The 22,588-nt window shown below is 42.5% G+C and overlaps 1 protein-coding gene across 3 annotated transcripts in view; it reads left to right on the top strand.

The window, feature by feature from the left end:
- Positions 1-22,588, top strand: part of pcdh15b (protocadherin-related 15b) — a 209,479-nt gene that overhangs the window by 16,764 nt on the left and 170,127 nt on the right. For 2 of the 3 annotated variants that reach the window (XM_031805197.1, XM_020460822.2), the window contains exon 2: positions 11,114-11,172. The gene's annotated coding sequence lies outside the window, so the exon portion shown is untranslated. Of the gene's footprint in view, positions 1-11,113; positions 11,173-20,239; positions 20,481-22,588 lie in introns of those variants that run through there. The other variant, XM_031805196.1, reaches the window with a different exon arrangement.

The raw sequence follows: 22,588 nt of genomic DNA, 5'->3' as shown, positions 1-22,588 counted from the left end.
TGTGTCCTCCTTTCTTTGTCCTCGTTGCATCACATTTTCGAAAATAAGGCCCTCCTTTTTATTGCCCTGGGATTGCTGTGCGCCATCATTAGTCAGGAGGGAGATATTCCACCACCCTCTCTTATTTAGTGGTCCTCGAGGGACGTCCTCAGCATGGTAACAATTCAGTTGCTAAGAACAATTCAGTTGCTAAGAACAATTCAGTTGCTAAGAACAATTCAGTTGCTAAGAACAATTCAGTTGCTAAGAACAATTCAGTTGCTAAGAACAATTCAGTTGCTAAGAACAATTCCGTTGCTAAGAACAATTCAGTCGTATCTCAAAGCACATTCAGTGCAAGAAAAGAAGATTGCATTTAAAAAAAAACATTTTTAAAGCACAAATCTGCTCATAGACTTTAGCTCTCCTCCTTCTCTAGAGTGACATTTTAATTGACAAAAACAACATTGTCGGTAGTTCAAGTGCCAAGGCTTTGAGCATAAAGACCTCTGATGGAGTAGTACGATGAGCGTGCACCGACTGACCCGTGTGCGTTAGTACAGTCCATCGGGAGGTGCACTGACTGACCCGTGTGCGTTAGTACATTCCATCAGGAAGTGCACCGACTGACCCATATGCGTTAGTACATTCCATCGGGAGGTGCACCGACTGACCCGTGTGCGTGAGTACAGTCCATCGGGAGGTGCACCGACTGACCCGTGTGCGTTAGTACATTCCATCGGGAAGTGCACCGACTGACCCGTGTGCGTTAGTACATTCCATCGGGAAGTGCACCGACTGACCCGTGTGCGTTAGTACAGTCCATCGGGAGGTGCACTGACTGACCCGTGTGCGTTAGTACATTCCATCAGGAAGTGCACCGACTGACCCATATGCGTTAGTACATTCCATCGGGAGGTGCACCGACTGACCCGTGTGCGTGAGTACAGTCCATCGGGAGGTGCACTGACTGACCCGTGTGCGTTAGTACATTCCATCGGGAAGTGCACCGACTGACCCGTGTGCGTTAGTACAGTCCATCGGGAGGTGCACTGACTGACCCGTGTGCGTTAGTACATTCCATCAGGAAGTGCACCGACTGACCCATATGCGTTAGTACATTCCATCGGGAGGTGCACCGACTGACCCGTGTGCGTGAGTAGAGTCCATCGGGAGGTGCACTGACTGACCCGTGTGCGTTAGTACATTCCATCGGGAAGTGCACCGACTGACCCGTGTGCGTTAGTACATTCCATCGGGAGGTGCACCGACTGACCCGTGTGCGTTAGTACAGTCCATCGGGAGGTGCACTGACTGACCCGTGTGCGTTAGTACAGTCCATCGGGAGGTGCACTGACTGACCCGTGTGCGTTACTACATTCCATCGGGAAGTGCACCGACTGACCCGTGTGCGTTAGTACAGTCCATCGGGAAGTGCACCGGCTGATTTTATTCAACCTAAATAGGATACATGCTTGTTTGAATACCGCAAATGACGTATGAAACGCTATGACAGGCCTGGCATAAGTGTGACAAAGGAAGTTAAAATAATACCATACATTATTTGTCACTGGCTGGAAATGATGGGACAATTCAGTGCTTGGAACTCCCCCTCGTCTCACAAATGGCTAGCGTTTATAGCTCGACAGAGAAGTTGACTGTGCTAAGTGAGGTGACAAGCTAGCTTGACAATGTTAGACTGGCTTTGTTTTATAGCCTGCTGTGTGTACAGCACTACTACTGCAGATCCACTCCTAACCGTCTGACATGAACACACACACAGAATTTGATGTCATCTTTACCCTCCGTTGATAAAATAAGAGATGTCACATTTTCAATTCCTGGATTTAGTCCTTTATTTTTGGTGAAAAATATGTATTTACTGTGCCTCAGTCAAATAGTTACCTTTTGATCCTTGTCGTTGCCACCTGGAATCACGCGAACCTTGAAGTGTTGTTTGTTAGATTTCTGTGTTTTTAGGGGTCTGTCTGTATACAGCAACATGTGGTTGGACATGATGTCATCACTTTTACTTCATCCTTTTTGTGTGCGATTGTTAGAATTGATCAGGTAGACATAGAAATGCAACTATAGGCTATGAACAAAGCACATTCACTCTGTCTCGGCGAGAATATATATACATCTGCCATAGCAACCTGGAGAGAAAGCAGTTTTCGTTTCTTGGAATGTGAAACATTTTCAGAATGGACCCAGCCTTCTATTATTTGAACCATTTAATGGTTCGTTGTCTTTGTAGTCTCTATCGGGCAGACGGGTTGCCTCCCACGCTAACAATGTTCCGACATGCACGTCTGCACAGACACAAAGCATCGGTTGGCATAGGTGGAACTGGATGAGCAAAATCTGGCTTATCCGTTTGTGCACTGATGTACATATCCCCACTGGACACAAAATTGAGTGTATTTAGCTTGTTTGAGTAGATGGCATGAGCCATGACAACTAACATTGGTGTTAGAAGCTTTCACCCACTGAATGGCTGTAGCTATAATTAGTTGAACAACCTGCGTCTGAAATTGTGTCCTCTGTCCATGTTTTTTGAGGGGATTCCTTTTTCAAGAGCACAATTCCTGCTCACATTTGTAAGCCTCACCTGCCCAAATTTGTGATTTATTGGGAGAGTTGTCTGTTGGAAGAGCACTGTCCCTGGAAGATTTTTTTCAAAGTTGCCAAGACAATCCCTCATGTCCCCGTTTCCGAGACTAGTATCTTTGGCCATGCTTCTGTGGAGGATGATACTGTGCTGCCTGGAGTGAAAGTATTCCAATATTCAGCGAAAAAAGGCCCGGCAGTCATCCACACAAACACTGTCCTCTGCTCAGTGTAAACATGCACTGTCAATCAGAGGAGATAAATAATAAGTCGAGTTCCCATAGTTTGCCAAGCTTAGGACCTTGTATTGGATAGGAAAATATTGCCTCCAGCATGAGCCGTTGAGAGTCGATATCAGAACCAAACAGTAGACCTTTTTTGGATATTGTTGCTTTACATAATTACCCCCGATCTTTGCTTTACTGTTATCCGTTATTTTAAAGCATGTCTCTTTGCCATGTCTAAGTTGCATACACTTCCATGTTAAATAGAGCTATCTGTCTCAGCAAGAAGGAAAATATAATCACCCGTGTTTTATTCATGTGGCTTTCTCTTCTAATGCCTCTTTTAGAAAGGTGTTTGGTTGAGGTGAGGATGCTTTATCTCCAGGGTCATCAGTAACTTATCTGGCTTTGCACCTCGGCAGTGGGTCTGCGAAGTCCCAGCGGAAAGCAGCATGAATGACGACCACTCGATGAATCATGACCCGCAATTGAAGACATATCTCTGTCTTTGCACTTCTGAAGGGCAACTTTGAGTCCCACAGTCTGGTACTGTCTGTATATCACAAGGAAACGAGGTCAAGCTGACAACGAAGGGAGTAGAATATTGTTTTAGAATCTCGTCGCCTTTGTCTGAATGTGAAACTGCTTTCGGAACGTTATCTCAATCAATACATTGTCTCGGAGTATAATACCGTCTCAATTACAATTAAGTGGTATAACACCTTCAGAATTGTTATGCTGTTGTAAACTGCAGATGTACTACATTATTTCAGTTAACAAACATACGATCACTCTGCTTAAAAATAAGTATTCTGAAATTAACAGGGCATTTTCTTATTCTATTCAGTAGGACTTGAACTCATGAAGGTTAAATAAATAAATAAATATAAAAACGTTTTCCCATATGAATGTGCACCTACTCCATATCAGGTGCTTCTCATAAGGTCCCTCATTATTGGCCCTTGTCTGTTCCCCAGCTTTCTGATTTAGAACCACAAGACAGGTAGCTGTCAATCAGGCTATGTAGATCAGAGCAGAAGCTATGCAAACACCATGTAATTGGTTTCATTAATCAGATATATCTGAGGACAAGTACTCATGCTGGATGTGAAGGCTTTTCTTATTTACAGAGAACCTCCAGCGACTTCCTTCTTTTGATCTGTGAATTGCTGGTAACGCTTGATTTCCCCTGAATGGGAACCAGTCTGCAACACTGTCCTCTCTCTCACTGCAGTATCTTCTCCGAGTGCACTGGGTAATGCCACAACATTATTTTCTGCCCTAAGAAACCTACATATAATCCCCCCCCTAGAATGTAATAGCATTCCCCCCCCCCCCCCCCCCTCCATCTGAAAAAATAAACAAATGTATTTTCATGTTAGTTATATTGGGAGTAAGTGTGGAGATGCACTTCGGTGGAATCCAAGAGTTCACTTCAACTCAGTTGGTGTGGCTCATAGTGGGAATCTCTGCTCTTTTGAAAACCTATTGAGACATTTTGAGAGAGCACATAATTTTGCCAATTCAAGTTTTATTTTCAGTGACGGTCAAAAAGCAGGTGGTCCATGTGCCACAGGAGGCAGTTTTATATTTTAGTGTAAATTCACTCAGTACTCTGTAACACCACACACCTGTCAAATCGTCAGTTGACTTTTTGTTTTCAGAAGCCAGCAACTGCCCCTTTTTATATCTTCCATCTATAGTAACCACCCACTTGGACCATGAAGAGCGATTTTGATCTGTACTAAATATGCCAATTCAGCAAAAAAAAGAAACGTTCCTTTTTCAGGACCCTGTCTTTCACAGATAATTCCTAAAAAATCCAAATAACTTCACAGATCTTCATTGTAACGGGTTCAGACACTGTTTCCCATGCTTGTTCAATGATCCATAAACAATTAATGAACATGCACCTGTGGAACGGTCATTAAGACACTAACACATTACAGACGGTTGCAATTAAGGTCACGGTTATGAAAATGTCGGACACTAAAGAGGCCTTTCTACTGACTCTGAAAAACACCAAAAGAAAGATGCACAGGGTCCCTGCTCATCTGCGTGAACGTGCCTTAGGCAAGCTGCAAGGAGGCATGAGCACTGTAGATGTGGCCAGGGCAATAAATTGCGATGTCCATACTGTGAGATGCCTAAGACAGCGCTACAGGGAGACAGGACGGACAGCTGACCATCCTCGCAGTGGCAGACGACGTGTAACAACACCTGCACAGGATTGGTACATCCGAACATCACACCTGCGGGACAGGTACAGGATGGCAACAACAACTGCCCGAGTTACACCAGGAACGCACAATCCCTCCATCAGTGCTCAGACTGTCTGCAATAGGCTGACAGAGGCTGGACTGAGGGCTTGTAGGCATGTTGTAAAGGCAGGTCCTCACCAGAAATCACCGGCAACAATGTCGCCTATGGGCACAAACCCACCATCGCTGGATCAGACAGGACTGGCAAAAAGTGCTCTTCACTGACGAGTCGCGGTTTTGTCTCTCCAGGGGGATGGTCGGATTCACGTTTATGGTCAAAGGAATGAGCATTCCACAGAGACCTGTACTCTGGAGCGGGATCAATTTGGAGGTGGAGGGTCTGTCATGGTCTGGGGCAGTGTGTCACAGCATCATCGGACTGAGCTTGTTGTCATTGCAGGCAATCTCACCGCTGTGCTTTACACGGAAGACATCCTCCTCCCTCATGTGGTACCCTTCCTGCAGGCTCATCCTGACATGAACCCCCAGCTTGACAATGCCACCAGCCATACTGCTCGTTCTGTGCGTGATTTCATGCAAAACAGGAATGTCAGTGTTCTACCATGGCCAGCAAAGAGCCCGGATCCCATTGAGCACATCTGGGACCTGTTGTATTGAAGGGTGAGGACTAGGGCTATTTTCCCCCCCCCCCCCCCCAGAAGTCCGGGAACTTGCAGGTGCCTTGGAAGAGTGAGAACATCTCACAGCAAGAAATGTCAAATCTGGTGCAGTCCATGAGGAGGAGATGCACTGCAGTATTTAATGCAGCTAGTGGCCACACCAGATTCGGACAGTTACTTTTGATTTTGAACTTGTTCAATTTATGTCTGTTGTTAAAACTTATGTTCATACAACTATTTACACATGCTAAGTTTGCTGAAAATAAACGCAGTTGGTGAGTTGGTGAGTTTAGTAAGACTGCTATTAAAAGCCTTTACATTTTGAATGGTTGCCATGTGACGTATTTCCACTTTTTAATATAAAAAGAAAACAGTCAGCTCATGCCTCAGAAGGCTGAATGGCATTTTGTAGACTGTGGTGTTGGTATTAGCTCAGTCTTGTTGAGTAGTCGAAGGGAGATGGTAGCAGAACACAAAGTGAAGGGCCCATGGTGCACGTTAGATGAATGGCTGCAGTCTCCAGAGAGAGGGGGAGATTGCTGTTGTCTTTTTGAAGGATGAGCAAGTTTTTCGCACGCTCAGTTCAATTTTGTTCGCTCACAGTCTAAAAGTAGAAGGTATCTTTCCAGAAATGAAGAATTGAGAGTTTTGGTATAAGTGTTGTAGCTTTTAAATAGGTTTGTTCCCCAAAAAGATGAAGATGAGCAAAATGTAGTTCTGAATATTAGAAGTGTTAACAATTGGCTGATGATGGATGGCAACAAGGTGGCATGTTGAATGACTTGTTCTGAGGTGAAAGCCCATGCATTGTCGAAGTTGTTTGTAGAGAATTAGTTGCACTTTGACAATACCATTTTTCTATTGGTCCCTGTACTGCTTAATGGTTAACTCTGTGTTGTAGATGAGTATGAAAGATTAAGTCTCTGTCGTCCCGACTATCAGGTCTCCGTATAAACAGAGACAGATCAATAGAATTATGCCCCTGCAAGAAAGCTAAGAAGGCTTAACCTTTAAATTGATCATTGATTTTCCCCTTCTCATTTGAGTCAAATTATTAGAATTGTATGTCCCAGTCAGTTTTAAACTATATTGTTAATGTCTGCAAATGTCATAGAGGGGAAGTAGTCAAGAGAATCTAATGTTTGGTTTAATATCTGGATCGCGATATTGCTTATCTTGTTCGGTTAAGAGTGGTCTTGTCTCAGAGGGTTGATAATGTCATGCATATGCTGGGACAGGACTTGTCCACACTTTTATATAGTAACATGTTGATGATTAGCTATGACCTTGAAATCTTGACCCCAAATAATGGGCAGCAGGTTGCCAAGTGTTTGGCCAGTAACCGAAAAGTAGTTTGTTCACCTTGTCGGCTCGGGTATTTGAACCCTCTATCGATATGCTCTTGAGCAAGGCTCTTGCCCTGATTTGCTCCAGGGGCGACGTACTACTATGGCTGACCCTGTAAAACAACACATTTCACTGCACCTATCAGGTGTAGAGTGCCTTCAGAAAGTATTCATACCCCTTGACTTATTCCACATTTTGTTGTGTTACAACCTGAATTCAAAATGCATTAAATAGATTTTTTACCTCAGCCATCTACACACAATAAATACCACATAACAACAAAGTGAAAACATGTTTTCAGATATTTTAGCAAATGTATTGAAAATGAAATACAGAAATATCTCATTTACATAATTATTCACACCCCTGAGTCAATACTTTGTGGAAGCACCTTTGGCAGCGATTACAGCTGTGAGTCTTCTAAGAGCTTTCCAAACCTGGATTGTGCACCATTTGCCCATTATTATTTTCAAAATCCTTCAAGCTCTGTCAAATTGGAACATGCACTGTCTTCTTGGTAAGCAACTCCAGTGTAGATTTGGCCTTGTGTTTTAGGTTATTGTCCTGCTGAAAGGTGAATTAATCTCCCAGTGTCTGGTGGAAAGCAGACTGAACAACATTTTCCTCTAGGATTTTGCCTGTGCTTAGCTCCATTCCGTTTCCCTTTCATCCTGAAAACTCCCTAGTCCTTGAATTTGCCTCAAATATAACACTTTGTATTCAGGACAAAAAGTTAATTGCTTTACCACGGTTTTTGCAGCATTACTTTAGTGCCTTGTTGCAGTTTTCTCCTATCACACCCATTAAACTCTGTAACTGTTTTAAGGTCAACATTGGCCTCATGGTGAAATCCCTGACCAGTTTCCTTCCTTTCGGACAACTGAGTTAGCAAGGACACCTGTATCTTTGTAGTGACTGAGTGTGTTGATACACCATCTAAAGTGTAATTAGTAACTGCACCATGCGCCATCATATTCAATGTCTGCTTTTTAAAAGGTTTACCCGTCTAGCAATAGGTGCCCTTCCTTTGCAAGGCATTGGAAAACCTCCCTGGACTGCTCGACTGAGGGACCTTACAGATAATTGTTTGTGTGGTGTACAGAGATGAGATAATTATTTAATGACTATGTTAAACACTATTATTGCACACAGAGTCAGCCCATGCAACTTATCTTGTGACTTGTTAAGCAACTCTTCACTCCTGAACTTATTTAGGCTTATTTAGGGGTTGAATACATAATGACTCAAGACATTTCAGCTTTTCATGTTTAATTAATTTGTAAACATTTCAAAAAAGACAATTCCAATTTGGAATTATGATGTATGTGTAGGCTAGTGACAACATTTTTCAATTGAATACATTTTCAATTCAGGCTGTAACACAAGAAAATGTGGAAAAAGTCAAGGGGTGTGAATGCTTTCTGAAGGCACTGTATGTGAATTTTTTAATGATTTTGCCAGCTCCTGTAATAATGATCTGTACACTGTAGCTTTTGTTTACTGTACTGTAGTAAAATGAGCTCCAAATGAGATCCCAGTGGATATCTGTAGCTTTCCAATTGGAGTTAATCAATGAGATGTCTAGCGTATCCCCACGCTAACTTAACACTAAAGCCAAGCATGTCATGAAAATAAAATACGTATTGTCATTAATATCTACAGTATATCTACCCAGCCCAAATGTCTTCCCCCTTTCTGACTTATGTTTCAGTTCCAGCTGCCACTCATTGCCTGTGTTTACACATATCATATCAGGGTATTTAAAATGTTTAAAAATGGATGGTATTTGATGATATTTGATGTTTTTTAATAATAAAAGTCCTATATTTGCTTCATGAGTACTGCATAACCCTAAAGTGACAACGGATACATTCTAAGTGATTTCAATGGCCCTTTCTCCATTCTGATTGTTTTATACTGGTCAATCAAACCCCAACCACAAATACTATTCAGCATTTTCATACATTAATGCATTTCTTGCACTAATTTGAGATCATTTCCGTACTGCCACGTAGTGTCGCACGATATGGGCAAACAACCTGGACCTTATTTTGAACGAAATGTTGCAGGTGCGATTTGACTTGTGATTTAGAGCAAAACACTTGGGTGAACAGTTGGAATCATGGAAATAGAATGATTATTCAAATTCTATAGTTGGGATATAATAGTGAGCACTTTAAATGCAGTGTTGCCAGGGAGGAGTTGTGACAGGGTAGGAACCAAAGAGTTGACAAGTGTCTCCTAGGGAACCCTATAATGTTTGGCTACATTGAATGTTTTCTTTTAGCTACTTAACTAACATATTCATGCTTCGTATATTCCTCTTTGATTTAGAAGATACTGTTGCACAAACAACATGCTGATTTAGGTCTACACCATCACTGGTGTTATGAGGCTGTATAGCTAATTATGTTTGCTCTCACTCAGTACATTTATTAGCTAGCTAGCCAGCTAACTAGCAATTAGCATTAGCGGCTAACAAGCTTTAGGCCCAACTTGCTAAGAAAAGACAAACTACCTGTTTGCAGATGTAAGAAACACAAAATACTAGTGTTATTATAGAACGCTAGTGGGTTTATATTAAGAAGAAAAGTATCGTTGTCATCAACATTGTTGCATGCGCTACATTGACCATGCAGACAGCACAAGTGTCTCTGGTCGAGGAACAACAAATGCACTCCTTGATTGACAGGGAGTGGTGCTAGGTCTGTGTGGAAAGCAGCATTGTGAGAGATCGAGCGGAGAGAGATGACTCCGGTAGCGAGGTAAACTATAAAAATCCATGTTACACACAGCGTATTACATATAACAAACCAAACGATCAAATACCATTATAGAAGGTAAAGTAAAAACCCAAACCGGTCCATGCATCAATACCATTATATCATAAAATATGGTATACCACCCAGCCCTACCCAATTCTGATCTTTTTTTTCACTAATTGTCCTTTTGACCATACAGATCAGCTCTGAAAAGATCCGATGTGATTGGTAGATGGGCCAATTATCTTCCGAGTGGTGCTGCGTTCGAAGGCACTGCGTCTCAGGCTGTACCACAACCGGACGTGATTTGGAGTCTCAGGGCGACGCACAATTGGCCCAGCGTTGTTAGGGTTTGGCCTATGTAGGCCGTCATTGTAAATAAGAGTTTGTTTTTAACTGACTTGCCCAGTTAAATAAAGGTTTTTAAAAATATATATATTTTATAAAAAAGATATGAGTTAGGCTGCCTGTATAAACACAGTGCTTGACAGCTAATTAAAACTAAGGCAAACATGGGTTTCAGGTTCATACAGCCTATAATTCTTCATTATCTCCCCACAGCAGGCATTAACCCTGAAGGGGAGGAGAAATTGTTGCCCAATGCCCATCGTTGTCAGCTGCTTTCCCGCTCATTTCTTCTGACATAAAAGATATATCCTTCTTAATAGGATGGAGGTGTGACCTTTGAGAAAACAGTGAAAAGTCACATTTCTCATCAATCATTGCTTGGGACGGTTGAGGCGGTTGTCATGGGTGACATTACCCTGTAATGTTCAAAACAGCAATGATTCATCCGTGGAACTTATATGTTTGTCTTTATCTATAGGACGTTGTCTTCACATAGAGAATGCATACAGAGCTTTTAATCAGCTGTCAGTTTTGGCCTCTAGATGTTTGATTAACAAACACATTGAGCATCACTCAACCAACAATCCTCGAACCAGCCATCACTACAGATGTAGGGTCTTAATTTGATCAGCCTGGTGCAGGAGAATGTTCCTGCAATGCAAGGAATTTTAAAACGTGTAGTGTATTTGCAGTTTAAAAAAGCTGTTTGTAATTTCCACTTTGACATTTTTAACTTGATTCACTTGCAAAAAATGTATCAACCCCTACAAAAATGGCCCATTAATTATAATCCACATAAAAATTCACATTTCCATTTGTTGCAGGATTATTTGTAGCTCAGAATTCTGAACAATATTATTATTATTTTAAAAATGTTTTATCATCTGTGAACCTATTAAAATCGACAGAGAACCTTTTCATTAAAATGTTGCTCAAAACCATAATAAACTTCTCTCTTGCAGGTGCTGGCATTGTGCCCAAGAGGAAAGACATGCTTTTTGATCAAGAAGAAACAACCTAGGTAAGTCTTGATCTTCCTTGTTTCTTGTTTTACCAACTGAATATCATTCTTGATGCCAGCCTTGCCAGGGGTCCCCAAACTTTTTTTGGCCCACAACCCCAGTTTGTATCTGAAAATTCTCGCGACCCAAAACATGTGAAAAAAAAGATGTAATTAACAGCCCATGCTTTCTTTAACTTTTTTAAACTTTTTTTTTAACAGCCAATCATACTGTATTCTTTTAATGTGGGCCTATGACAGTCAATTGCAAATTAGTCTGACAGAATTGATCTTATACTCACCACCGCTAAGAGATGGGTGTGCTTGATGCCTGTCACGTCGGAGCTTCTCAGAGTCAGTGCGCACCTCATCTCTCCTGTCACATCCAACCATCGATCAATACTTTTTTTTTTTGTAATGCAGACGGGAGCACTGAATCAGCGTACGATGAGTTTGAATACTTGGAGGGAGACGGCACAGTATTCCCTTTGAGTCAGGAACTCCTCCGTAGTGACCCGTAAATGCGTTGGCTGCAGCATTCAGTCACTTGACAGCTCGATCAGCTGTTCGATTTCACTTAACCGCCATGTCAACTAAGCCAGGATCACAGTCAAACAGATTTGGTCAATCATCTGTCACATTCTTGGGTATTTCTGCTGCATGCCCGCATTCAGTTCAGTAAGTCTGTTACATAGGCAAGGAGACGCATTAATTTTTTTACACAGAAAGTCAACAGAGTCTCTTTTTTTACATCCATTGCGAATGACAAAAGTTCCTCTCTCAATTTAAAAATAAAAATCTTTCCAAAACTCCCCCTCGATAATCACCAAGCCTCATATGTCTGATCACATAGCTCCACATAGTTTTGCGAACAGGTGTGTGAGCAATGTAGTTTACAATCAAAGTTACCTGCTGCTTTTCTCAGAGTTCTGCACTCAGCTCTTTTGCCACCAGTTGCTCTTGGTGTGTCCATTATAGCTCAGTGGGTGTGTCCATTATAGCTCAGTGGGTGTGTCATTATAGCTCAGTGGGTGTGTCATAAAAAGCGTCCATATGGCAGAGATAGACACGTTCTTAACTAGAATGCAGAGGCCTGTCCGCCGTTCCGCCATAGATGGAGCCCCATCTGTGTAAAAGCCCACCATTCAATTCGTGAATACAGCCACGCAGCACACTGAAAATCCCCTGTGCCGATTAATGCTTAAGAATCGTGAGACAGAACAATTTGTCCTCGTGAATAGCATACCCCGACGTGTAGCGAACAAACGTCAATGCATGGGCATCTAGGCCCTCACAGCTAAGTCCATTTGGAGAACATATGGTGGGGAGTTTGAGTCGTTTAGTAGGAATTTCCTCTTCATTTCTAGTTATAGCCTAACTTCTTAGTTTCATAGTGTTATTTGACAAAGGTATTGACATGAGTTTCTGTACCTCTGCCTGCCTCTCCACACATGGTTTTCACCATATCAATTGCGGCCAGTAATATCAATGGAGGCCAGTAATATCAAGGTCTCTGCAATAGTGTGTGGTTTCATATCATAGTGAGCCGAGCCATTCACCATGGGAATGATTCAAGTGCAACGGTCAAGTGTGGCCTAAGGGCACTCTGGTTGAATTTTTACGTTTAGATTTTAATCATTTTCATTGCGGTGAACCACATTACAATGATTTTGAGAGACAAAGACTATATTTTAATATATCTTTTTTTTTTACCAGGATTTGGGAAATTCTTCCACCACCCAGATTCCTCGTTTCAGAACTGCAGGGTTATGCTCATGTCATTGTTTGAACTCATCCAGGATGTCTCATTGTTTATCGCGAAATGTCTTTTGTATCATATTTTATAAATCCTTATGTATGTGACCACTGGTGGAGCGAATCAAGAGCCAGGCCTCTCAGAATCTGTCTACTATACATGTTAAGACTTCAATTGTCAGCAATAATAGACAACAATAATGGACATCCAGCACCCATTTGATTTGATCCAGCACCAACCTGTTGTTTTCCCTGTGAAAGAAAATGGAGTGATAGGTTCGTCCCTCATCACAGAGGACAAGTGACCTTGAAAGGTGAGGGCGGGTGGCCAGGCATGAGACAAGTGGACTGGAAGAGGGGACGCTGAGGAGAGTGTGAATTCAGATATAGTACAACAGCAGACCACCTCTACTTCTCTGGCGGTTTGGAGCACTCAGAGCACTTTGTTGGACCTGTGGTAATGATGTCGTATTGCTTATATCTGTGGCATACAAGTGTGCATTTTTTGCCAAGTGCTAAACTTAGCCCAGGGTTAACAAATGCTTGTGTGAACACAGGCTAAGCTAGCCTAGGGCCAGTCTAGCCTCTGGCTAACTACAATGTAGTGTGAAAAGGCCTTTAATTGAATGCTCAAGTGTCACGGAAACGCCTATGAACATGATGTAGACGTTATCCTGAAAACTCATGTTCTGGGAAGATATACTGAAAACACACATACAGGTACAGTGGGGAGAACAAGAATTTGATACACTGCCGACTATGCAGGTTTTCCTACTTACAAAGCATGTAGAGGTCTGTAATTGTTATCATAGGTACACTTCAACTGTGAGAGACGGAATCTAAAAATAAAAAAAATCACATTGTGTGATTTTTAAGTAATTCATTTGCATTTTATTGCATGACATAAGTATTTGATCAAGTATTTTACCAACCAGTAAGAATTCCGTCTCTCACAGACCTGTTCGTTTTTCTTTAAGAAGCCCTCCTGTTCTCCACTCATTACCTGTATTAACTGCACATGTTTGAACTCGTTACCTGTATAAAAGACACCTGTCCACACACTCAATCAAACAGACTCCAACCTCTCCACAATGGCCAAGACCAGAGAGCTGTGTAAGGACATCAGGGATAAAATTGTAGACTTGCACAAGGCTGGGATGGGCTACAGAACAATAGGCAAGCAGCTCGGTGAGAAGGCAACAACTGTTGGCGCAATTATTAGAAAATTGAAGAAGTTCAAGATGACGGTCAATCACCCTCGGTCTGGGGCTCCATGCAAGATCTCACCTTGTGGGGCATCAATGATCATGAGGAAGGTGAGGGATCAGCCCAGAACTACATGGCAGGACCTGGGCAATGACCTGAAGAGAGCTGGGACCACAGTCTCAAAGAAAACCATTAGTAACACACTACGCCGTCATGGATTAAAAACCTGCAGCGCACGCAAGGTCCCCCTGCTCAAGCCAGCACATGTCCAGGTCCGTCTGAAGTTTTCCAATGACCATCTGGATGATCCAGAGGAGGAATGGGAGAAGGTCATGTGGTCTGATGAGACACAAATAGAGCGTTTTGGTTTGAACTCCACTCGCTGTGTTTGGAGGAAGAAGGATGAGTACAACCCCAAGAACACCATCCCAACCGTGAAGCATGGAGGTGGAAACATCATTCTTTGGGGATGCTTTTCTGCAAAGTGGACAGAACAACTGCACTGTATTGAGGGGAGGATGGATGGGGCCATGTATCGCGAGATCTTGGCCAACAACCTCCTTACCCCAGTAAGAGCATTGAAGATGGGTCGTGGCTGGGTCTTCCAGCATGACAACGACCCGAAACACACAGCCAGGGAAACTAAGGAGTGGCTCCGTAAGAAGCATCTCAAGGTCCTGGAGTGGCCTAGCCAGTCTCCAGACCTGAACCCAATAGAAAATCTTTGGAGGGAGCTGAAAGTCTGTATTGCCCAGCGACAGCCCCGAAACCTGAAGGATCTGGAGAAGGTCTGTATGGAGGAGTGGGCCAAAATCCTTGCTGCAAGGTGTGTGCAAACCTGGTCAAGAACTACAGGAAACGTATGATCTCTGTAATTGCGAACAAAGGTTTCTGTACCAAATATTAAGTTCTGCTTTTCTGATGTATCAAATACTTATGTCACTGGAAAATCAGCAGTGTATCGAATACTTGTTCTCCCCGCTGTATATTCTGAAAACATAGAAAAAAGATATAACATTAGCACAGACCAACCACCGTGAGCCCTATCTAACCCTTCACAGGGTCAAAGTTCACTGAAGATTTAGATACTAGCTATGGGAGGAATAATACTGTGCCCAGAGCTGTTCGCAGCACCATTCTATACAGTGTGGGCAGGGCTGGTATACAACATAAAACGATGTAGATTGCTCCTTTTTAACACACATTAATATTCATGGTGAATTGATGGGCTTTGCCATTTAGATTGAGTGGGGCCGTAAAGGTGTCTAAGTAAGCAGGTCGTAAATATATTGCTTAAAAAAATCCACAAAATCTGTCAGCTGCCACCACTGCATTTATAGAGGTGCTGCTGCCTTGTAATGGGGGACCTTGGGTGTCCTTCCACTTCACTTGTAATTAGTTATATTAGTGCAAGTTCCCTGGAACGGCTCCTGGCCCTGTATGCCTTGGGTCTCTCAGGTACCACTGACTGGCAGCACAGGCAGGTGGTAGTAATCTCCAGTAATCACCCTCTCACAGTTTCTCTGGAAACAGCAGATATAATGACTTTGGGCTTTTCATAACTTCAGACACATTTTTTTTTCTCTATACACTCGATCCAGCGTTGCCATGACTAAAGTGAATAGTCGTCTGGTTTTTGGTGTACTAGTGCTCTTATCTGAGGATTCCAAGGCTCAGACTGAGAGTCCTGTTGGCTGGTGGTATTTTAAAGACACTGTAAATAAATGTGGATCTTTCCAAATGATCTCTCCTGAGGAACGTGTAAAGAAGCAGGTTTAAAAAATATTCCCCCAACCCCGAAAAGGACGGAACACAATATAACATAACAGATGAATGACACTTACAGATATAGGATCTTAATTTGAGGCAGTTTGCTACACCAGGAAATGGTTATGTGGATTATAATTAGTGGTAATGTAGGGCTTGATAAATGTTTTGTTAGGGTAAATCAAGTCTAACATTTTAAAGTGGAAATTACAAACTTCAGAAGTCTTTTTAAAACTCGAATGCACCAGAAGTTTACATTTCCTGCTGTGCAGGAAAATTCTCAGCAACAAAAGAGTGATCAAATGAAGATTCTACATCTGTACTCACAACTACCCTCATCTTCATATCCATTGTGAAATTTCCTTTGTCCCTTTTTTATTATGCTTGACAGGCAGCCACGAATCATGCTCTAAGTATAGATTTACTGTAGGCTGTCACTGAATGTACACAAATTTCATAACATACTGTTATGGCTCTCGTTGGTAGAATAACTGGACTAGGTATACATCGTCTTTTTATTTATGACACCAAAAGCAAAACAACAACGACAAAAAACAAAACTGCACAGTTCTTTAAGGCTATGAAACTATACAGAAAACAAGATCCCACAAAAACCAAACGGAAATGACAACTTATATATGATCCCCAATCAGAGACAACGATAGACAGCTGCCTCTTATTGGGAACCACACTCGGCAAAAACAAAGAAATAGAAAACATAGAATGCCCACCCAAATCACACCCTGACCTAACCAAATAGAGAAATAAAAAGGCTCTCTAAGGTCAGGGCGTGACACATACGTTACATATGAACTCCTCACACAATGTCAGTGGAGACCAAGGCAAAAATAATTCACAACTTACACACAACTCCACAGGAACTTTATAGTGACATTTGGAAGCTGTGTGTGTGTGTGCCTGCTGTAGCCAGCTCCTGCCCCAAGGGCACCTAACTGCCACTGGAGAAGGAGCAATTAGCACTGTTATAATGGACCACAGAGCCAGAACCCGCCTCACAATCCTCCACATGCGTCATGTCTCTCCAGCAGACCTACACTAACTAAGACACAGGTTGAAGCTCCAGGATGGGTGAAATTTGAACTACAAGAGTTGTTGAGTAGCTCAGAGATAGCGAGCACATTGAGCGAGAGAGATACAGGAACCTGTGGACAGGTGGCCGGCGATGAGGGACCCTGATACCGATGAGGGACCCTAAGCCCTGATCAGACCCTGATACCGTGATGGGATTTCAAGACCTTGATGTCTTCGGACCCCTGTGGAGATTTGCAGTCTTAAATACTCTACCGTATATGGGTGTCAACTTCGTATAGACAGTGTTCAATCACTATTGTCCCTCCAACAGCATAATAGCTTTGCACACAGCATTGTGTCTACATACTGTCATTGGGCTAAATACCCTTTTATTGGGATGTGTTATTATCCAATGACACAGTAGTAGCATATTTGTCAGCACTTAACATACTGAGCGGTTTTCCTTGAGGTCTGTCTTTGAGCCAAAGCATTGTCAGCACCATGGAGAGCTCCAACACACACTCTTTGCTCCCGCCCGATGGAAAGTCTCAGCTAACAACATAGGTCAAAATAAATGGCAGCGGTTACATGCTGGTGGTTCTGTACAGTAGCTACGCACATTGAATTGTATTCTGTGTCCATTGAACTTGAGATGGACTAAATCCTTTGTGAAGCAAAATGACATATTGTTGAACAGCTGCCATTTTTTTTGCTGTGGGTCTTTGAAATGGAGAGTTGAGGGCTAAACATATAGCGCAAAAGGCCTGAACATATGTATTTCATTAGCTTCAGGCTGTGATACAGGGGCTGTGTGATCATATAGAATATATTCATATCAGGGTTTTACACCTTTCGAGCATGAATCCACTAGCTTATGAGGGTGGATTGGTTTCTGTGTTAATTGAAAATGTGACATTTTAATTTCAGTCAGTAACTACATCATACATTAGAAATGTGTACATATATCCATTACTTACAGGGATATTTGCATATTAGGTCCACACATTGCCTTATTATAATGTGAGGCAACAGTGCATCCAAAACCCTGTGTTCATCTGCAAGGGTGAAAGCCACTGGTACAAATGACCTAGTAGTGTACCATTATTGCCATTCTTGCTTTCCAAATAACACATTCATTATTGCTGGCACAACAAAACCAGGCAGTCCAATTGAAGACGTCATTGAGGCCTGTATAATTTCAGTAACCATGAGAAGAGTACATTTAGTCTCTGCGTTGGGCAGAGTCTGTCAAATCTTTATTGCCTGTCTGTAGATTGGCTCCTATAGTCTCTCTCTTGCTCTCTCTCTCTCTCCCTCTCTCTTGTGCGCTCTCTCTCATGCGCACTCACTCGCTTGCTCTCTCGCTCGCTCTCTCTCTCTTGCTCTCTCTCGCTTGCTTTCTTGCTCTCTCGCTCTCACTCTCTCTCTCTCGATCTCTCTCTCGCTCTCTCTCTCTCTCGCTTGCTCTCTCTCTCTCTCTTGCTTTCTCTCGCTCTCTCTCTCTCTCTTGCTTTCTCTCGCTCTCTCTCTCTCTCTTGCTTTCTCTCGCTCTCTCTCTCTCTCTTGCTTTCTCTCGCTCGCTCTTGCTCTCTTGCTTGCTCTCTCTCTTGCTTGCTCTCTCTCTCTTGCTTGCTTGCTCTCTTGCTTGCTCTCTCGCTTGCTTGCTCTCTTGCTTGCTCTCTCGCTTGCTTGCTCTCTTGCTTGCTCTCTCGCTCTCTTGCTTTCTATCTCTCTCTCTTGCTTTCTCTCGCTCGCTCTTGCTTTCTCTCGCTCGATCTTGCTCTCTTGCTTGCTCTCTCGCTTGCTCTCTTGCTTGCTCTCTCTCGCTTGCTCTCTCTCTCGCTTGCTCTCTCGCTTGCTCTCTCTCTTGCTTGCTCTCTCGCTTGCTCTCTCTCTTGCTTGCTCTCTCGCTTGCTCTCTCTCGCTCTCTTGCTTTCTATGTCTCTCGCTATCTCTCTCTCTCTCTCGCTCTCTCACTTTCTCTCTCTCGCTCTCTCTTGCTCTCTCTTGCTCTCTCTTGCTCTCTTTTCTCTCTCTCTTGCTCTCTCTTGCTCTCTCTCTCTCTCTTGCTCGCTCGCTCTGTCTCTCTCTCTCTCTGTCTCTGTCTCTCTCTCTGTCTCTCTCTCTGTCTGTGTTTTGAAGGCTCTCTTATTGTTGGCACATTGCCATCGGGATAGAATTGTAATGTGTCAAGTTCCCATAAATAAGACTGGAAGGTTGTTTATTTTTTGCTTGACCTTTTATTGATGTGGATGTGTATGTTATATGGTTCCGGTCTGCTGATTTGCTAAGGTAATAGAGGCACCTGCATCTTAGATTGAAATTACCCTCACAAAACTCCTTTGGTTTTGTTAATACTACAGTAAACATCTGAAGTTGTAAATTCATGTTGTCATGCTCCAGAGGCTAATTTTCAAGTCCGAGAGTTTTTAAAATAAATGGTTGAATTGATCTTCCCAGGTGTGTACAATAAATCCTATATAAGGATGAATTAAATAACAATCTGACACTGTAGGAAACAAACATCTGCTTTCCAAATGGAATCAGCAAAGTGTGGAGCTTACCAAATTGTAAAATGCTTATCATTCAATCTGTAATATCTATGATGTCAGTTCCCTCCTAATCATTGGGACTACTATTGCACCACAGACTGCATTATCTTTTTTTTAATTGCCTTGTGACTGAGACATCCTACATTTTAAGTGTCATTTGAAATGAATACCAACCATGCCCCCCCCCCCCCCCAATCCTGTCCATCAGTTTCTACATCATTCACACAAAGGAAATACATCACCTTTGTCATTGCTCGACTTTATCACAGTCGATTTGAGGGCCGCTTACTACTACTACTGGTCCATGTATGTCTGAATACCCTGGCGTAACAGAATTTGAAGTAATCCTACTCACTGAACAGATGGACAGATAGGTAAAGCCACTGAGCTATAATTGCACTGCACCCCCCCCCTCTCCACGCAACTTGGCAAGCGTAGCCCATAGGTGTAGGCTACAGTATTGCACCCACACAATAGTCAACCGTCTCTTGGCATTACAAAAACATGAAACACGTTGAGGAGTCATTAGTTCATTTAATAGGGTTTACAACACAGCCCATGCTTGGTTGTAGCCTGTGTGGAATTCTCTGTCTGGTCTGCCCATAGTGCGCTGTCCGCAGCGGGGCGCATGTACCGTCTTCTGCGCATATAATCTAAGTGTGCCTTTTGTGTGCTAATTAGATTACGGCGTTCTAGTGCTGGTGTGAATGCATGGCCCCAAGGGACATTTGCTCTCTTAGCAGCGACGCTCAGATTAATACATAGAGCACCGCAAGGGGAATACTGTTTAGGCGCTCAAATAGTCGAAGTCATCAATTCATACGAGCAAATTCCACACTGGCTACTTTGCCATTTCTCGTAGGAGGCGTATGTGATTTCTGGTTCTGAATGTCACTCTAGAACGGGGAACGGGAAAGCAAAGAAGAGGGTGGCAGAATTCCTGATGATGTTCAGGGATGCGCTTTGCCCTAAGAAGCACTATCTGAACGGGATGTACATGGCTTTAGAGCTAATATGGTAAGACCTTTTCTGCCAATTACTGTTTGAGAAGAAAAACATGTTTTGAAAAACATGCGTTCTTAGGAACTTACGGAATGATGTGCCAGTCGTCTATTGCACCGTCCTACTGAAGTCAGTGTATTTTATCTCACAGACTGGTTGTCACTATTTGTCAAATTCATAGATTGGTCATCCTGGGTGAACGATTCTTTGCGATATGACCTAGTTATTACTTGCTGGGGATACTGTTAGCGCGTTATAGAACACATACAAACGTGTAGCCGGTTATCCTCGACACGACACCACTTATGCTACGTGAATGTAGTTATCCCATACCTGCAGAACTATATGGAATTCGTTTAATCTGACATTTCTTTTCAACAGCACTCGCGTGAATGAAAGCTTTACAATACTGTAGTTCTCTATATCAAGCTTACATTTACACTATCCCGTCGTACATCGAGCACGCAGGATTATGCAACGGGTCATCCAATTACTGTGAACATTCTTAACAATCTGTTGCCTTGTCTTTGTAGATGTAAGATAAAAGTAGCCTAACTGCAAATGAAAGTGTCCCAAACTGATATTTGAAAAATAGGGGTAGCCTACAGCGTTAAAAAAAGAAGAAAAAAGGCAACGTTTAATTGCCAATGCTTCCCGAATTCGGTGTCTGTTTTTAGCAGGAGCAAAATAATAAAGACACTCACATTTGGATGTCTTATGAGGAATATGAATATTCTCCCTGCAGCATTTTCCCAGTGTTCATAGAAAGAATCAAATATTCGGCGCCGATGCCTTATTATGTAGCATTATGTCAGACTTTCGTCAAAAGCAGTTCAAACCGAATGGGTGCAGTGACCCTTCCCGCCGTACCATCTGCAATATCTACCATATCCGGTTAAGCCAAGCCCTGTGGACAAGGAAGACTTTCTCTTTAGGCTCACAGTACCTGGATTTACATGAACACTTATGAGTTTTTTTTTTTAGACTAGCCTCATTTTCCAATCCATAACACCCTCTAGCTACTGTATGCATAATGTCAGTATTAATATGAGTGAACTCATGATTAGCCTAAATAAGTTGTGTACCTAACTGTATATTATGGATATATCAGTGTCATATTAGCTCATATGACCTCAAGTGTCAGCCTGCACACACAGCCCAGTAGTAGACCTCATCCATTGAGGTACAAAAACAATTGGGTTCAAACTTCTGTTATCAATGGCCCACATGCTGAACTACAAGAGTTCTCCAGTTTCTTAAGCCTAACCTCTGGGCTGTTAGTGATGGTAACCTTCTCCAAGTGTAAGATAAAAATGGTAACATCAAATTCACTTCTGATGTTTAGCCACATCGTGTTTACCATTTCAGATGTGTACACATTGCCATGGGCTCATCACTGATCTCAGTGAGTCAAAAAGTCGGGACACTTCCTGGTCAGGGTCAACAAGCCGCTCTTAGCATTTAACTGTTTCCTGATACTCGTTGAATTGCATTTCTGTCTCTCATTCAGTTGTATGTTTGTATCCAGTACTATAGAGAGAGAGTGAATTGTAGAGCAGTTCAGCACTTGACTGTATCCATTTTTCATTTTAGATGAAATTACTATATCTTTTTAAAAGCCTTAAAATTCATTTTTGGATCATACACAGTCAGACTGGTTGCCAATGGCTTGTTATAAGCTCTCTCTCTCTGCCATTAAGGACAATGGGTAATTGGATTCAGCCTGCTTTCAGGCCCTGCATTTAATGCTCTTTAAGTCTGGAGCCCCCTTATCAAATGAGGTTTCTTTAATTAGCTGTCCAGGGATGTTTGTCGCATCCATCCATCATTGCCACCTAGACCAATCTGTAGCCAGTAGCAGTGAACAGAACAGGGAGAAAAGAATGAAAGCGGGTATTCATTGAATAAGCTTGTCATTTAAAACAAATAGTCTTTGCTGTCTCCATTCTCCCCAAACCTGCATGGAGTCAGTTCACTTCCATCCAGAGGACAGAAGGGAAGAACAGAACACTTGACGGAGAGGTTTGACCTCTATCATGGAGGTTGAACGCTAGACCTTCAAACAGAGCATGTGAATGAGAGTATGTTTCTGTTTTAATGTTCTCCTAAAACTCAGTCGAGGC

The sequence above is a fragment of the Oncorhynchus kisutch genome, linkage group LG25 (genome assembly GCF_002021735.2).
Source record: "Oncorhynchus kisutch isolate 150728-3 linkage group LG25, Okis_V2, whole genome shotgun sequence".
NCBI classification, from domain to species: domain Eukaryota; kingdom Metazoa; phylum Chordata; class Actinopteri; order Salmoniformes; family Salmonidae; genus Oncorhynchus; species Oncorhynchus kisutch.
Note: the sequence above shows the minus strand (reverse complement) of the source record. Positions and strands in the feature narration are given on the sequence as shown.